The sequence below is a fragment of the Borostomias antarcticus genome (assembly GCF_949987555.1).
Source record: "Borostomias antarcticus genome assembly, chromosome: 15".
NCBI lineage: Eukaryota > Metazoa > Chordata > Actinopteri > Stomiiformes > Stomiidae > Borostomias > Borostomias antarcticus.
Genome location: NC_140248.1, coordinates 9,066,019 through 9,081,233, shown reverse-complemented (window position 1 = coordinate 9,081,233; position 15,215 = coordinate 9,066,019). Strand labels below are relative to the sequence as shown.

The following is a 15,215-nucleotide window of genomic DNA, read 5'->3' as shown; positions in this document are numbered from 1 at the left end:
AACAATAACTCGACTCAACTCAAAAGGTAGGTACCATGAAAAAGAACACCACTGAAAGTTGCGGAAGTGGCTCCTTAGGAAGGAAACATATTCTAAACATCTCCATATCCGCTGTGGGTGTTGGCAAAGCCGCTGGGTTCACAGCGTTCCACTGGAGACAGGTCTTTATGCAGACAGCCAGAGTTCTAGAAACTTCCACTGCTCTTGCGTACGCCGCAAGAAAAAATGCCTATAATGGGCCACTGCAGCCAACTCCTGCTGCTATTTTAAGAAACATTGTTCCTGAAAACAGGATGTGCCGCAGCCTAGCTGTCTTTTATTCATGAAAAGCAAGATCTCCCTACCAGCTGTCATCCCAAATAAAAAAGAACTTGAAATGAAGAAGTATACTTTCACCTCCTACTCAGCCGTTGTGAAGAGTGATGAAGCACCCACCGAGAAATTCAGCTCCTTATCAGCCTAATCAAGGACCGCACAACAGTGATCAAACGTCCATCTGCCAGCCATGTCCACCCACACACTCCACACACACACACACACACACACACACGCACACACACACACACGCACACACTACAAATCTGCTGATTCTCAGCAAAAGATAGAGATTCCCAGAAGAAGGAGATTCCGGACAGGGCGTCTTCACTATGCGGTGGCTTACACTTGCCATGATATTGCACAGCAAGACGTCACCCTCAAGCGACACATGCTCTGAGAGAATCCAGTTAGGTTCTCAAGTAGTGAGGTGGTTTTGATGCATTCGCCTCCTATTCATCATTCATCATCATGTATTCACCACCTCCTCCTCCTCCACCTCCTCCTCCTCCTCCCAGCCTTCTCCTGGTCTCTAATGTTACTGTAGCTCTGAAGCCCAGGCTCTGAGGAGTGTGTTGATATCCTCGCCGGGGGCTCATGCCCCATTAGCAGACAGCAGCCTCAACAGGCACAAAAGACCCCTCTCTCCACTTCTCTCCCCTCCCTTGCCCCCCCCCCCCCCCCCCCCCAATTAAATGGCTGTTAATGTCCCAGGGGGAGGCAGGCAGAGGGTCAGGTACAGGGGATAAAAGCCTAAACCTCCTTCTCCTCCTCCTCCCCTTCCTCCTCTGTCTTTTCCTCCTCCTGGCTTCCCATTGGACAGTGGAGAATAATAGATGACAGGGGTTAGATCAGAGCAGATCTGGGATCAGATGGATGATGCGAGCTGTATGGAAGCCCTCACAGTCTGGATTAATGATGACATCCTCGGTACCAAGCTGGGGGATTGGGTGAGAGAGAGAGAGAGAGAGAGAGAGAGAGAGAGAGAGAGAGAGAGAGAGAGAGAGAGAGAAAGACTGTTATGCCAGGCTAGTAGGGGGGCTGTCAAAGAGAGAAACTGGAGGCAGTGTTCTCTTCTTCTCTTCCAGAGGCCCTAATTGAGCTGTGGAGGAATTGACACTTTTGTGTTTTATTCTCGCCTAATTCTCTTGATGACAAACAAAAACAATATTTGTTTGTCTTTCTGCTTTGAGGCTCATGCTAACTGACGCAGAGTGCGCAGCGCTATGGTGTGGAGAAAGATGATACTGTATTTGCTCAGTCTGATGTGTTTGAAGGGGAAAATCACAGGAATCTGGCTGGTAAACAAGTAAGCCATGAATCACTGTGCATGTGCATGTATGTGTGTATGTGTGTGTGTGTGTGTGTGTGCGTGTGTGTGTGCGTGCGTGCGTGAGCTAATTAAAATAAAGCTATGCCTGGCATGCTGACAAACAGCAGAGCCTAAGTGAAAAACAAAGAGATGCAGAATCCTACGATTATGGTTGATCTTTTACATCAAACTCTCTGATCTGTAGGAATGAGAGCAGAGGGGTGGGCAGGAGATGAAAGGAAGAGTGTGTGTGTGTGTGCATGTGTGTGGATCGAGGGTATCGTGTTTAAAAAGGATAAAAAAAATATTGTATTTTCCCCAACCCGAAACAGTTGCCTGTGAAAACCCACACACTGATTCAACACAATGTTGACTTGCTCTTAAAGATCTGATAATAGTAGCTGAACCCTTGGCTCCCAGTGTGGGTGTCTTATCCACTAGCCGATTATCTATGTCGAAGCTCACCTTCCCAGCCCTGTTAGTCCATAAATAAATAAAGCTTTGATTGATTGATTGATTGATTGATTGATTGATAAACATGTCCATTCCCTGTTCTTTAAAAATGTATGCTGTGAAGCATTACCAAAAATTATTGATAGCCCCATACAAATTAGAAAACATGGCGGGTGTTCTCTAAGCAAAGGAACTTCACAAATGTCTTTCAAATCCAACCAGCTTCTTGAGGATTTGAAGTTTAAAAAATGAAAAAAGTCAAGCATCAAACAGTTCTCTGCCACACCTTATAGAGACAGGACAGTGAGGCTGTCAGTCTGTCAACCAAGCACAGACTAGTCTGCCTATAAAGACGAGAGAGAGAGAGATGAAGTGAGGTCTGTTTCTGTCTCTCTCACACCCTGCCCAAACTCACACAGCCATGCGCCTCCTGCATTAATGCATGATCTGTCCTAAGCCTGGTCCCTTGTGCACACTTCATAATTCATGCATACTGTACCGTAGCAACTAGAAACGCTACAACATCAGCCTGCCTCCAGCCCGCAGTCATGCTGCTGATTTCAGACTGGTTTAGGCCACGGCACAGTCATCCACACCTCAATACAGTGACTGATAAGCAGTTCTCTCACCCCACAAAGAACAGAAAATCTATTTGGTATTCCGTATGAGATGTCCTTCTTGTCCAGGATCGGAAAGGTTTAAAACTTTCAAGAAGCATTTCCATTTTGAGAGAGAAGACTGCCGATATGCGCATACAGTACTGTTACGATAATTGCCTAGTAGATACGCCACATTTACCCATCAGGTAAAGTGATTGGTTTCATACCTGCTTTGAGACATCAACCTTCATCACAAAGTCCAGTGTCCTCTCATACAGGATACCTCAGAAATCATCAGTGATTTGTAATAATCAACTTTGACAGGTCAGGTTTCAGGGCCAGGGATGTTCTACATAGAGCTAAATCTAATGAATTGCTGGGTTTGAAAGCAAGTTGCATCAGCCTGATGGCCCAATAATTCCCTAATGCTTAGGAGAGCCTCAGCTGAATTTAAAACAGCAGAGAACCAGTCCATAGGAACCACTGTTAGCACTTTTCTACCAAGAAGGAGCCGGTTCGGTGCCGTAGGGCTGCACAATTAATCGTGAATTAATCGAAATCGCGATTATGACCTCCGCAATTAACTAATCGCAAAAGGCCGCAATTAATGTGATTAATAATTTTGCTTTGAATTGAGTGTGCTAGGACTAAACAGACGAATCACAGGCGCTTATGCTGTCTGACCAATCACATGCGTTCCCGCTGAGTACGCTGTGCGCAGCAATTTTTGGTTGTTATATATTAATATTATATATTAAATATTAATCGCAATTATTAATCGCAATTACCATTTTGAAGCAAATAATGGCAATTATTATCTTTTGTCATAATCGTGCAGCCCTACGGTGCCGGTTCGCGAACCTAATTTTGAATGGTTCCGAGCATTTCGACCAAAAATAAATGAGTTCAGGAACCTCAAAGTTGGTTCTGAACCGGCACACAAAATAGTAGGTTTTTCAGCGCGAACCGTGACGATATCGCGGGCGTGGTCTATAGATTTGCTGTAAACCAGGCCCCCAGGATTCGAAATCTAAAGTGAAGCCCTATTCGCCTTATTCACCTGGCAGCCATATTGGTCAGTCTGGGGTGCAGATGCGGAAGTGCCCGTTGACTTCAATGTTAAAAGTTCACTGTAAAAACACCACTTCAAGAACCAAAATAGTCAAAATAACAGGCTGAATACACTATCGGGGTTACAAACTCATCATTACCATACTCTGTTTTTCACTGCCGTTGTTTTCGCTTTGGATATACATGGAGGTGAATGAGCCATAGTTAACCGTCAGCTGCATTCACTCCGATGTATTTCCGATTCTAATCTGATGGTCTGGGCACCATTTAAGTGCTTTAGCATAGACGTTGTATTTCACCCCTTGCAGGAAAATATCTTAGAGCACAGGTTGCATTTCGCCTCCTCCTTTTCTTTCACTTTTGTGAAATGTAACCACGCCTTAGATCGCTTTGTGCGCTTAGCCATTCTCTCCGCCATTTTTTATTTAAACCACGGATGGATTGAAATGATGTGACTCGTCTCACGAGATTTAAAATTGACATTACGTTATCATAGGACGTGCTAGTCTCGATAGCAGAATCGATAAGCTCGGGTCTGCCTTTTTATCAAGTTTCTCGAAATCCTCGAACCGGGTCTTAATAGAACCGGTTTTCGAGACCCATCCCTAGTATGCACGACCATCAACATTAAGCCAGGTTTTTTAGGGTACAATAAGAATTCCAAACTACCTTGTTTTATCAGTGAACAATATTATACTGTAATATTAAAGTGGGCCGTAAATGGATCTTATCAACCTTGCCATCCACATCTTTTGTACCACACATTCAAAAGATAATAAAAACATTAATTGTATACCTTAAACATTGCTAGAGTAGTCACTTAAGTGCTACACCTATGCTTGGTACTGTACATTTTCACAATTAGATACAAATGCTTTTCAAACATCTTATTTCCCAGCCTTCCTCAGTTGACTCTGACACTGCACAGCGTCACATACAGTACTAGTGCCAAATATTTCTCCAATATCAAGTGGTCATTCAGGTGATATCGCCTACGCTTCGATCTCAGTGCTTCTGTAATTGTAATTCTACTCCAGAGATCCTTTTTCATCTTTGTTTTGCTCTGAAGCAGCATAACTTTTAAAAGCTTTGAAGAGCTGAATATTTGCAGGCTTTGAAAAGTCCCAAAGATTGTCTGTTTTGATCTCTGCATTTGGGGAATGGAGAGAAAGAAAGGAAAAAGTCTCTAGAGACACTGAACCGTGCGTGCACGGCGCCATTCTTCTACATGTCGTCTTCTAGTGCAGAGCATCAGCGTTAGGAAGATGTTTTATGTGTCAGACGTTCAGAGTGTTAGATTCTGAGCACAGTTCTCTCACCTCTTGGTCCCCGGCGTTCTGTCTCCACAGCCCCTGTGCTGTGACTGCTGATGGAGACTAGCCCCCGGGTACAGCTCTGCCCCATACATCAGGCCAAGTGAGCTATCATTTATGTAAAAAAAAAAAAGAAAAAAAGGTAGAACATTCCCTGTTAAATCAATACATAAACTACCCTTTGGGTCTACAGTGACGGCGGCCAAGGTGACAGGCTGCTTAACAAATAGAGAACCGCCCCGGAAACCTCTGACTCAGCAGGTTCCCGAAGAACGAACACGGCCCCAACCCCCCCCACCTCCATCCCTCATGCTTTCTTATTAGGCAGACAGAGATCTGTTTCTACCTGGGAAGTGCTGATCAGAGGGTCTTAAATATCCCAGAATCAAAGATCGTTTACAGGCAGCTTCTACTGGGGCTCGCGGAGGTGATGCGTTTTACTGCAGCAGGAGCGAGTTCAGCCGTGGCGGTGCTTAAAACGTTAGATCGTGTAGGCGATGTCAGCGTCATGCCACTTGTTGACAAAACCGCTCAAACGCACGATGTTGTGCCCGCTTTGAGCGGGTCAGAATACTGTAGGTTAATTGTCAGGCGAATGTTTTGTCTTCACACAATGTCAATACTATGGCATCCTGATCCTTCTCCACGTCAGCCAGCTCTTCCTCTGTGTCTCTCACGCACCACAGGGATGCTGGAGACAAAGAGATCACTCTGTCTCTCTCTCCGGCTCTCACGCCACCTCCTCCAGGTGCACCTGTTCTATCCATCATCCGGGCAGCTGCTCCTCTCTACAGGTTCTGTCCCACCTCCCTCCCCCACCTCTCTGCTGACCTCAAGCACCCCTGTGTCTGTCTGGCTTATCAGGGAGTTCAAACTCTAACACAAATGCCTGAGCTTCACTCAATCACACCAGCCAAAATTGGTTTCAGATTGGATTGTCACTTGAGTTGGCCCCAAAGCCAATGGGTTCTCCTGTGCCATCCCAGAGTGCTATAGGTGAATCTACTGTATACTGAGACACACACACAGATGGGAATGCGCTTCCAGGGTCTACCTGTCAACCTGTTTCTAGTTAAACTGTCTGTAGTCAGATTATCATTGAATAACCTTTGACCGCATGGATGCATGACGCCAACAGAGGGAACGCATCGCATTTGCACAATAACTCGCTGCAGAATTAGACGCCGACTACATCGTCCGCGAGCACCGCGATCACATTCCATCATGCTAAATAGATGCGCGCAGAGTTCTAACCATCCGTTTTGGCAGCTGTCGGCACCTGCCTGGCCTTGAGACCTGGACAGTATGATAATGATGAGACACCCGAGTTCTCCCCTAACACCACATTTCACACAAGGTGAACCTCTCCAAGGACTCATCATTCATGTCCTCCTCCACTTCTCTCATGTCTGCCTCCATCTCCTTGGAAAGTGCTGCGCACCGTTTCATCCGCACCCTTGTTTCCAGACTGGTAATATATGTCCAGATCATGGTAAGTCAGAGCGGTCATATAATACCAAATACTCCTTAAAGGAGTAGTAAAGGGAAATTGCATGTTTAGCCCTGTTTTAAGGTTACTTATGATCATATACAATGGTTCAGATCAAAACGTTGACAAAACTAGCACTTTTGAGAAAGTCTGATAATTGGTCTACCACCGTTTTGGTCATACAATGGATGTGGGTGGGCACCTTGAAAAATCATTCAAGAACATGTTAAACTCTCAATTTCAAAGACAAGAAAATCTAGTTGGCGTTCTGACATATAATTTGCCATAAAGTAAGATTCTAGTTCATCTGGAAAGGCTTTTTTTTTTAAATTTAGCATAGAACTATTTAGTCGCAGCACATATGTGTGTAAACTTCCGCAAATTAGGTAGCCTAGCAACATAAACAATAACAATAGATACCGTAAGTAGTTCCGCTTCCTGAATCCCCTCTGCGGATTGATCTACACATCTACAACGGTCGCTTCAATACAAGTCAATGGATTTCATAAAATGATCAATAAAATCCTACAGGATTCATACTTTGCGGCTAATTTGATGTCAGAAACCCAACAGACACCAATTACCCCCTCAGTGAGCTTCTTGTCTTTGAAATCGAGAGTTTAACATGTTTTTTTAATGATTTTTCAAGGTGCCCACCCACATCCATTGTATGACCTAAACTGTGGTAGAGAAATTATCAGACTTTCTCAAAAGTGGTAGTTTTGTCCACGTTTTGATCTGAACCATTATATATGATCATAAGTAACCTTAAAACAGGGCTAAACATGCATTTTCCCTTTACTACTCCTTTAACTGAGCCCTGTGCTACGGCTATATCTGTCTGATACACCAGCAGTTGTGAGATGCTTGGCTAGGCACCGAAGCCAAAGCCAACCCAGGGTAAGTTAAATGTACCTTTGTGCTTGAAAACAGTCAATTAAAAAAAGCAACTCTATGGAGAAGATGCTCGAAAACACAAACACCCCCGCCTCCCTCTCTCATCCATGTCCCCCCCCCATCCTTCTCTTCTGTCAGAAGCCCCCCCCCCCCCATCCTTCTCTTCTGTCAGAAGCCCTTGGGTCTTGTCTCTCTGATCCCTGGCCGCCCTGGCCAACAGTCTCTGGACCCCCTAATTACTGTATTAGCGTTGACATGGACAGCCACTATCAATCACATCACTGTGTATGACATGTTTAATCATGGTCATGTTTATCCTGGCCCTGGGGTGTGTGTGTGCATGTACGTGTGTGTGTGTGCATGCATGCAAGCGTATACAGTATGCAGGCCTGTGACAAGTCATTCTGTGATTCCATGTGGGAGAAAGACAGCAATAGAATGAGGTCACCAGGAGAATCCATCTACACAGACAAAGCTCTCTGAGTGTCTCTGTATATCCCTGTCTTCCTTTGTCTCTCACCCGCCAGCGAGAACTCATGCCAGGCCCACAGATATACAGAAGACATATAAGGCTGCATAACACCATCCATAATAGAGATACACACAAGCTTTCACCACAGAGTAGTTATCCCATTAGCTGCTGGGTGAAAATCAGCCACCTTCTGCAGAAAGCCAAGGGAAGCTGAACACCAGCTTCTACGCTGCAGTCAATCTGCAGGGAGAGAAACTTTGACCTGCACCAGGGGCGGACGGAGCACTTTCAATTCGGAGACTTTGCACGTCTTTGTGGCGCTGTATGGGTGTGCTGGTGTATATCTCGGGGTGGTGACAGGGAATCCATCGACTCCCGTGCCACGCTAATACAGTATGTGGGCCCTGGTAAGCGCCGTAGCTCCGGGCTGGGGCCGGCCCCTCAGAGCAGCTCATCTCCTCTCCTCTATCACAGTCAGGGAGGTAGGGCCTGGGACTCATCCATCACCTGGTTAGGAAGCAGACGCACTGATAAAAAAGCCCAGGCTATCTGCTCTGTTCAGCAGGTAGAAGCCCTTCGCAGTGTCACACTCAACACAACCTCCTTTCAATACACCCGTTGTGTAATACACAGACAAACCACAATGAGAATTGCCTGGATAATCAGTACTGTATTGCATTTGAAGGGTCCATCCATCCATCCATCTTCATCCGCTTATCCGGGGTCGGGTCACGGAGGCAGCAGTTCCAGCAGGGGGCCCCAGACATCGAGTTGGCCCCCAAAGGTTCTCCTGTGCCATCCCAGAGTGCTATAGGTGAACCTACTGTATACTGAGACACACACACAGCTGGGAATGCGCTTCCAGGGTCTACCTGTCAACCTGTTTCTAGTTAAACTGTCTGTAGTCAGATTATCATTGAATGATCTTTGACCGCATGGACGCATGACGCCAACAGAGGGAACGCATTGCATTTGCACAATAACTCGCTGCAGAATTAGACGCCGACAAATCGTCTGTGAGCACCGCAATCACATTCCATCATGCTAAATAGATGCGCGCAGAGTTCTAACCATCCGTTTTGGCAGCTGTCGGCACCTGCCTGGCCTTGAGACCTGGACAGTATGATAATGATGACACACCCGAGTTCTCCCCTAACACCACATTTCACACAAGGGGAACCTGTCCAAGGACTCATCATTCATGTCCTCCTACACTTCTCTCATGTCTGCCTCCATCTCCTGGCAGCATCAACCAGCTCTGCCTGGTGAATCTTTAGCCGCTCCCAGGTCAGTGCGGAGATGTAATCCCGCCACCTAGTCCTGGGTCTACCCCGCGGCCTCTTCCCAGCTGGACATGCCTGGAACACCTCCCTAGGGAGGCGCCCAGGAGGTATCCTCTCTAGATGCCCAAACCACCTCAATTGGCTTCTTTCAACGCAAAGGAGTAGCGGCTCTATTCTTTAACAGATGACTGAACTTCTCATCCGATCTCTAAGGGAGACAACAGCCACCCTCCTGAGAAAACTCATCTCAGCCGCTTGTATCCTTGTTCTCATTCTTTCGGTCATGACCCATCCTTCATGACCAAAGGTAAGAGTAGAAATGAAGATAGACCGGTAGATCGGTATGACTTTTCGTCATAACAGTGCGGTAAAGAGATTGCTGAACCACTCCTGCTGCTCCGATTCTCCGGCCAAACTCCCGCTCCATAGTCTCCTCACTCTGTGAACAAGACCCCCAGATACTTGAACTCCTTCCCTTGGGGTAAGGACTCATTCCTTACTCGGAGAGGACAATCCGCCGGTTTCCTGCTGAGAACCATGGCCTCAGATTTGGAGGTGCTGATTTTCATCCCAGTCACTTCGCACTCGGCTGCGAGCCAATCCAGAGAGTGCTGGAGGTCACAGGCCAATGATGCCTTCAGGACAGCATCATCTGCAAAAAACAGCGACGCGATCCCCAGCTCATCAAACTGCAAACCCACCCCTCCACAGCTATGCATCGAAATCCTGTCCATGAAAATCACAAACAAGATAGGTGACAAAGCGCAGCCCGGATGGAGGCTAACCTCTACCGGAAATGAATCCGACTTACTGCCGAGGACGCAAACACAGCTCTCACTCTGGGTGTACAGAGATTGGATGGCCCTGAGCAGGGACCCCCTCACCCCATACTCCCGCAGAACCTTCCACAATATATCTTGAGGGACCCAGTCATAAGCCTTCTCCAAATCCACAAAACATGTAGACAGGTTGGGCAAACTCCCAAGCCCCCCCCCCCCCCCCCCAAGATCCTTGCGAGAGTGAAGAGCTGGTCGGTGGTTCCACGACCAGGATGGAATCCGCATTGTTCCTCTTCAATCTGAGGTTCCACTATCAGCCGGACCCTCCTTACCAGCACCTTAGAGTACACTTTCCCTGGGAGGCTGAGTAATGGGATGCCTCTTTAGTTGGCACACATCTTCTAGTCCCCTTTTTTGAATATTGGGACCACCACCCCAGTCTGCCACTCCTTTGGCACTGCCCCGGACTTCCACACAATGTTAAAGAGGCATGTCAACCAAGACAGCCCCTCAACACCCAGCGCCTTCAGCATTTCCAGATGGATCTCATCAGTCCCTGGGGCTTTGCCACTGTGGAGTTGTTTGACTACCTCAGTTACCTCCTCCATGAAAATTGACGATGACCCCCCTTCATCTTCCGGCTCTGCCTCGATCGTAGAGGGCGGATTTGTCGGGCTCCAGAGTTCCTTAAAGTATTCCTTCCACCGCTCGACGACCTCCTTAGTTGAGGTCAGCAGTGTCGTATCCTTGCTGTACACAGCTTGACTGGTATCCCGCTTCCCCTTCCTGAGGTGTCAGATGGTTTTCCAGAAACACCTTGGTGCCGACAAAGTCCTTCTCTGTGGTTTCTCCGAACTCCTCCCACACCTGCTGATTTGCCTTAGTCACAGCCGAGGCCACAGCCCTCTGGGCCGGTCGATACCCTGCAACTCTGGAGTCTCCCAGGCTAACACAAGAGGGCCTCCTTCTTCAGTTGGATGGCTTTCCTGACCACCGGTGTTTGAGGGTTACCGCCCCTTGAGGTATCTATGGCCCTCAGGCCACAGCTCCCGTCACAGCTTCAGCAATGGAAGCTTTGAACACCGACCACTCCTGCTCAATGTCCCCAGCCTCCACAGGGATGCCTGAGAAGCTCTGCCAGAGGTGGCAGTTGAATTCTCTGCGCGCAGGCTCTTCCTCCAGACATTCCCAGTTCACCCTCACTACACGATTGGGTTTACCTGGTCTGTCCAGACGCTTCCTCCGCCATCTAACCCAACTCAAAACCAGATGGTGATCAGTGGACAGCTCTGCCTCTCTCTTCACCCGAGTGTCCAAGACGGCCTCCTTGTGCTCGAACATGGTGTTTGTAATGGACAAACCATGACTAGCACAGAAGTCCAGCAGCAAAACACCACTCGGGTTCACATCATGGTGGCCATGCCTCGCAATCACGCCCCTCCAAGTGTCTCCATCATTGCCCACGTGCATGTTGAAGTCCCCCAGTAGGACAATGGAGTCCCCCACAGGAGCCCCACATAGGACTCCATTTAGGGTCTGCAAGAAGGCCAAATACTCCAAACTGCTGTTTGGTGCATATACACAAATCACTGTCAGAGTCCCCCCCCCCCCACACAGTCCTAAGGCATAGGGAGGTGACCCTCTTGTCCACTGGGGTGAACTCCAGCGCAGCGGCACACAGCTGGGGGCTGGCTAGTATGCCCACACCAGCCGCACGCCTCATACCATGAGCCACTCCGGAGAAGAATAGAGTCCAACCCCTGTCCAGGAGTTTGGTTCCAGAGCCAGTGCTGTGCATGGAAGTGAGGTCTAATCGGTATTGCTACACCTCCCTCCCTCACAAGCTCCGGTTCCCTCACAAGCTCCGGCTTCCCCCTCAGTGAGTTCACATTCCATGTCCCCAGAGCCAGCCTCTGCTACCCTCCGCCTTCATCGCCACCTTGTGGGCAGTGCACCCAACCCCGATGGTTCTTCCCGCAGGTCCACAGGTCCGCGGGATGGAGGAGGAGGAGAAGATGTTGCCATGTCGTTTCTTCGGGCTGGGCCTAGCCGGGCTCCTTGGTAAGCCTGCCCACCAGGTGCTCGTAGACGGGCCTCCGTCTGTGCCTGGCTCTAGATGGAGGCCCCGGACTCCCTTTCTTTCCCTCTATGATCTTGTTTCATCATCAGGGGTTGTCACCTGTAACCCCAGGTAGGAGGGCTAAAAGGGTACTACCACTTGCCCAAGGTGGAACCCCAGACTAGTTGAGGAAAGGAGGCATCTTACTTCTCCATTCTAGTTTGCACTGAAAGTAGCCACTGCCATCCAACTTAGAACCCATTATATTTTGGAGCAGATCTGAATCACAGAGCAGGTCCACAGGCTGCCCAAACACAGTCAGGCCAGCCATTCACCTCCATTCATTTTTTGGACTACGATTATGGAAAAACTCCCACATCGATTTTCATTAAACTCAGTGGAGTGGTGTAGCAACATTTCACTGTGAATGCACACCTTACATTACATGGGACGAATAAAAGGAATCTTGAATCTAGAATGGTCACCTTAGAAGAACCAGCCACGAAAATGGGCAGCCACAAAATGGGTGGAGCACCATTTCTAGTTAGAATTGTTTTTACGTATTCTTAAAAAGGACATTAAAAAAATCAATGACTGATCGTTTTGGCAGCTATGTATGGGAGACTGAGGAGGGGAACTTGTATTGTTTTGGAAATTTGATTAATAAGACAGGCAGTTCTTCCAAAGCCCAGAATCTCAGACTTGTCAAACTTGTTTTTCTGAAGAGAAAGAAAAAGATGAGGATGGACATAAACAATTATTGTCCTTGGAGTATGGCCATGACTCATTTACATTACAACCATCACACACACACATACACAACCACATGCAAAACACACATATACACACACAAACACACTAGTTGGCTGTGTCATGAGCTGTTAGTCAGCATGCTGCAGGGCCAGGTTTATCCAGCTCCGCTGTTAACAGTTGAGGAGTCTGGGATACACGCCCTCAGCTGCTTCTGCGGTTAGAATCACATAAGCTGTTAACAAGTTAAGTGAAATCTCTCTGGCAGTCGAGCAGCTCCTTCACACTTTGCCTAGCAGCAGGTCACAGTACAATTCCCCTAACACCTCAAACCTGGCAACCTCTGCAGCCCTACAGAATATTCACTGCTCAGGGCACCATGAAAGGCGGTACAAAACCCGGTGGCTCATGCAGCCATTTTACCCAAGGTCATTGACTAGCCTAATGGCTTTTTTAGATGCATTATGGTGGACAATTTCTGACATGAAAATGATTTGGACCCTGACTGCGTTGACCGGCTGTCATAAACCGTACGTCAGTCTCTGCGCACCAGACCAGTGGAAAGGAGTGGGCAGCGGTCCCCGTCAGCCACAGCTGCAGCCCGGCACACAGCCGGACTCCTCCGTGCCAAGGCTGGGTGGTGGTAGGCAGCGCAGAAAGAGCAGGGGTTTGAACATGGAGAGAGAGAACAGAAAAGTCCACATAAGCCAAAGCCGAAACTAGGCCAGTCACACCAGGGGTTTGAGACAGCCACAGCATCCCAGCCCTCCTCCTCCTCCTCCCTCTCCCTCGGTGCTTCAGACACATCTGCAGGGCTTGACGTCAACACAGCTTCTCTCTGTTGGGGACCACAGATCCCATGGCTTCACGCGAGGGAGGCGCTCTGCTCTGCTACCGTCGTACACAGACAGAGGGGAACAAGGGGGTGGTGGTTGTAGGTGTGTGTGTGAGTGTCCGTGTATTATTATGCATTTCAGTCTGAGTGAGAGTTGTTAGAAAATGGAGGGTAGGAACATTAGCACATCCATGAGGAGAGGTCAGCAACGTGTGCCTGATGACATGTTAATGAGCCCTTCACCTATTAACGTCCACGGGTGAATGATGCTGTGCTTGGGTTCACCCTGGTCACAAATGTGTTTGCAGCTCCTTATTGCACAATTGACTGATTGACACTATTCCCATATCAGTCAAAACAAAAAGATGGAGGATGAAGACGGAACTTCAAAATTAATCAAATGTTTGCAACGTCTCATTCAGAATGTGACTGTACGTTATTTCATTATATAGGATATACACGTTTCTCAAGTTTCACAATGTCAAATATGCAGGAATGTCCTGTGTTCATTCAGGATATGAATGCTCCATCACCCATAGGCCTATGGGCTACGTGCTTGTGAATAGAGTACCCAAACATTGTATTTTAAATTTTTTTCCTCTACTGCACAACCCTGTCAACAACCCAGAGAACAGCGATGTATTAATACCTCCCTTTCAAATGCTAATTCCTCCTCATACATAAACCATAACTCCTGAGGTAGAGTAGCTGGTACTGCAGGGCTTTTTCTATAGGATGAAGGGGGTGCAACTGGCCTCATCTTTATCTTTACAACTGGGGATAGAGAGAAGCAGTTTGGGCCCTGGCTCTGCGGGAATGCCAATCAGCAGTCCAGATCAGGCCCGCTACTCCTGACGTAGTAACAAGCTCGTCTACACAATCCAAAGGCAATTTGGAAGTTAACCAACAGAGCCACAGTGAGCGAAACATTGATTTTATTTGACTCTTGGCCCAGTAGCTTGAAGGCTATCAGATAACATCACATTGAATTAACTACAAAGAAAGTCACGCTCCCCTTTCATTCCTCGCACACATTTGAAGTGTTTGAATTTTGAGTTGAATGCACTGGCTTCGTACATCTTGTTTAGGTAATGCCATGTGAACTTCTGAATAGTAGGAGCCCACATTTTGGTAAAGGGATAGTTCCCTCAAAATACATATCAATATGTAGATAATGTAATCCTCAAGTGCTGTACACTGAAAGACAAGTTAGTTATCTTGGGATGTGGAAGGCAAGGGGTCTATCTCCCCTTGGATTTATCCTGACCCACCCAAATGCACCTGTTGATTTTATTAGCTTCACACAAAACCTAGAGATTCGTTATTTGGTGTTCTGTTCAAATGGCTTGAGGGGCTTACTGAATGCAGTTATATTAACACCACACCTTACGCATGAACACTATTCGTCGCATGCCACCCCATGGGGATTTACTCCTGCTATGGTAAGTGTGGCGCAGATGCTGGTGTATAGGCTTCTCTCATCTGTTAGAATTTATTATCACTTATTTTTTTATTGAAGTGGCAATAATGAATACGTAACATAGGCCTACACTAAAGCATGTTTTATTGGGTAGGTTTTTCACAGTGC

The 15,215-nt window shown here is 47.4% G+C and overlaps 1 protein-coding gene across 1 annotated transcript in view; it reads right to left on the bottom strand.

The window, feature by feature from the left end:
* The window catches only part of lhfpl7 (LHFPL tetraspan subfamily member 7), a gene marked incomplete at both ends in the record, with an annotated part of 84,595 nt that overhangs the window by 68,956 nt on the left and 424 nt on the right, over positions 1 to 15,215 (bottom strand). The gene's annotated exons all lie outside the window — the stretch shown is intronic.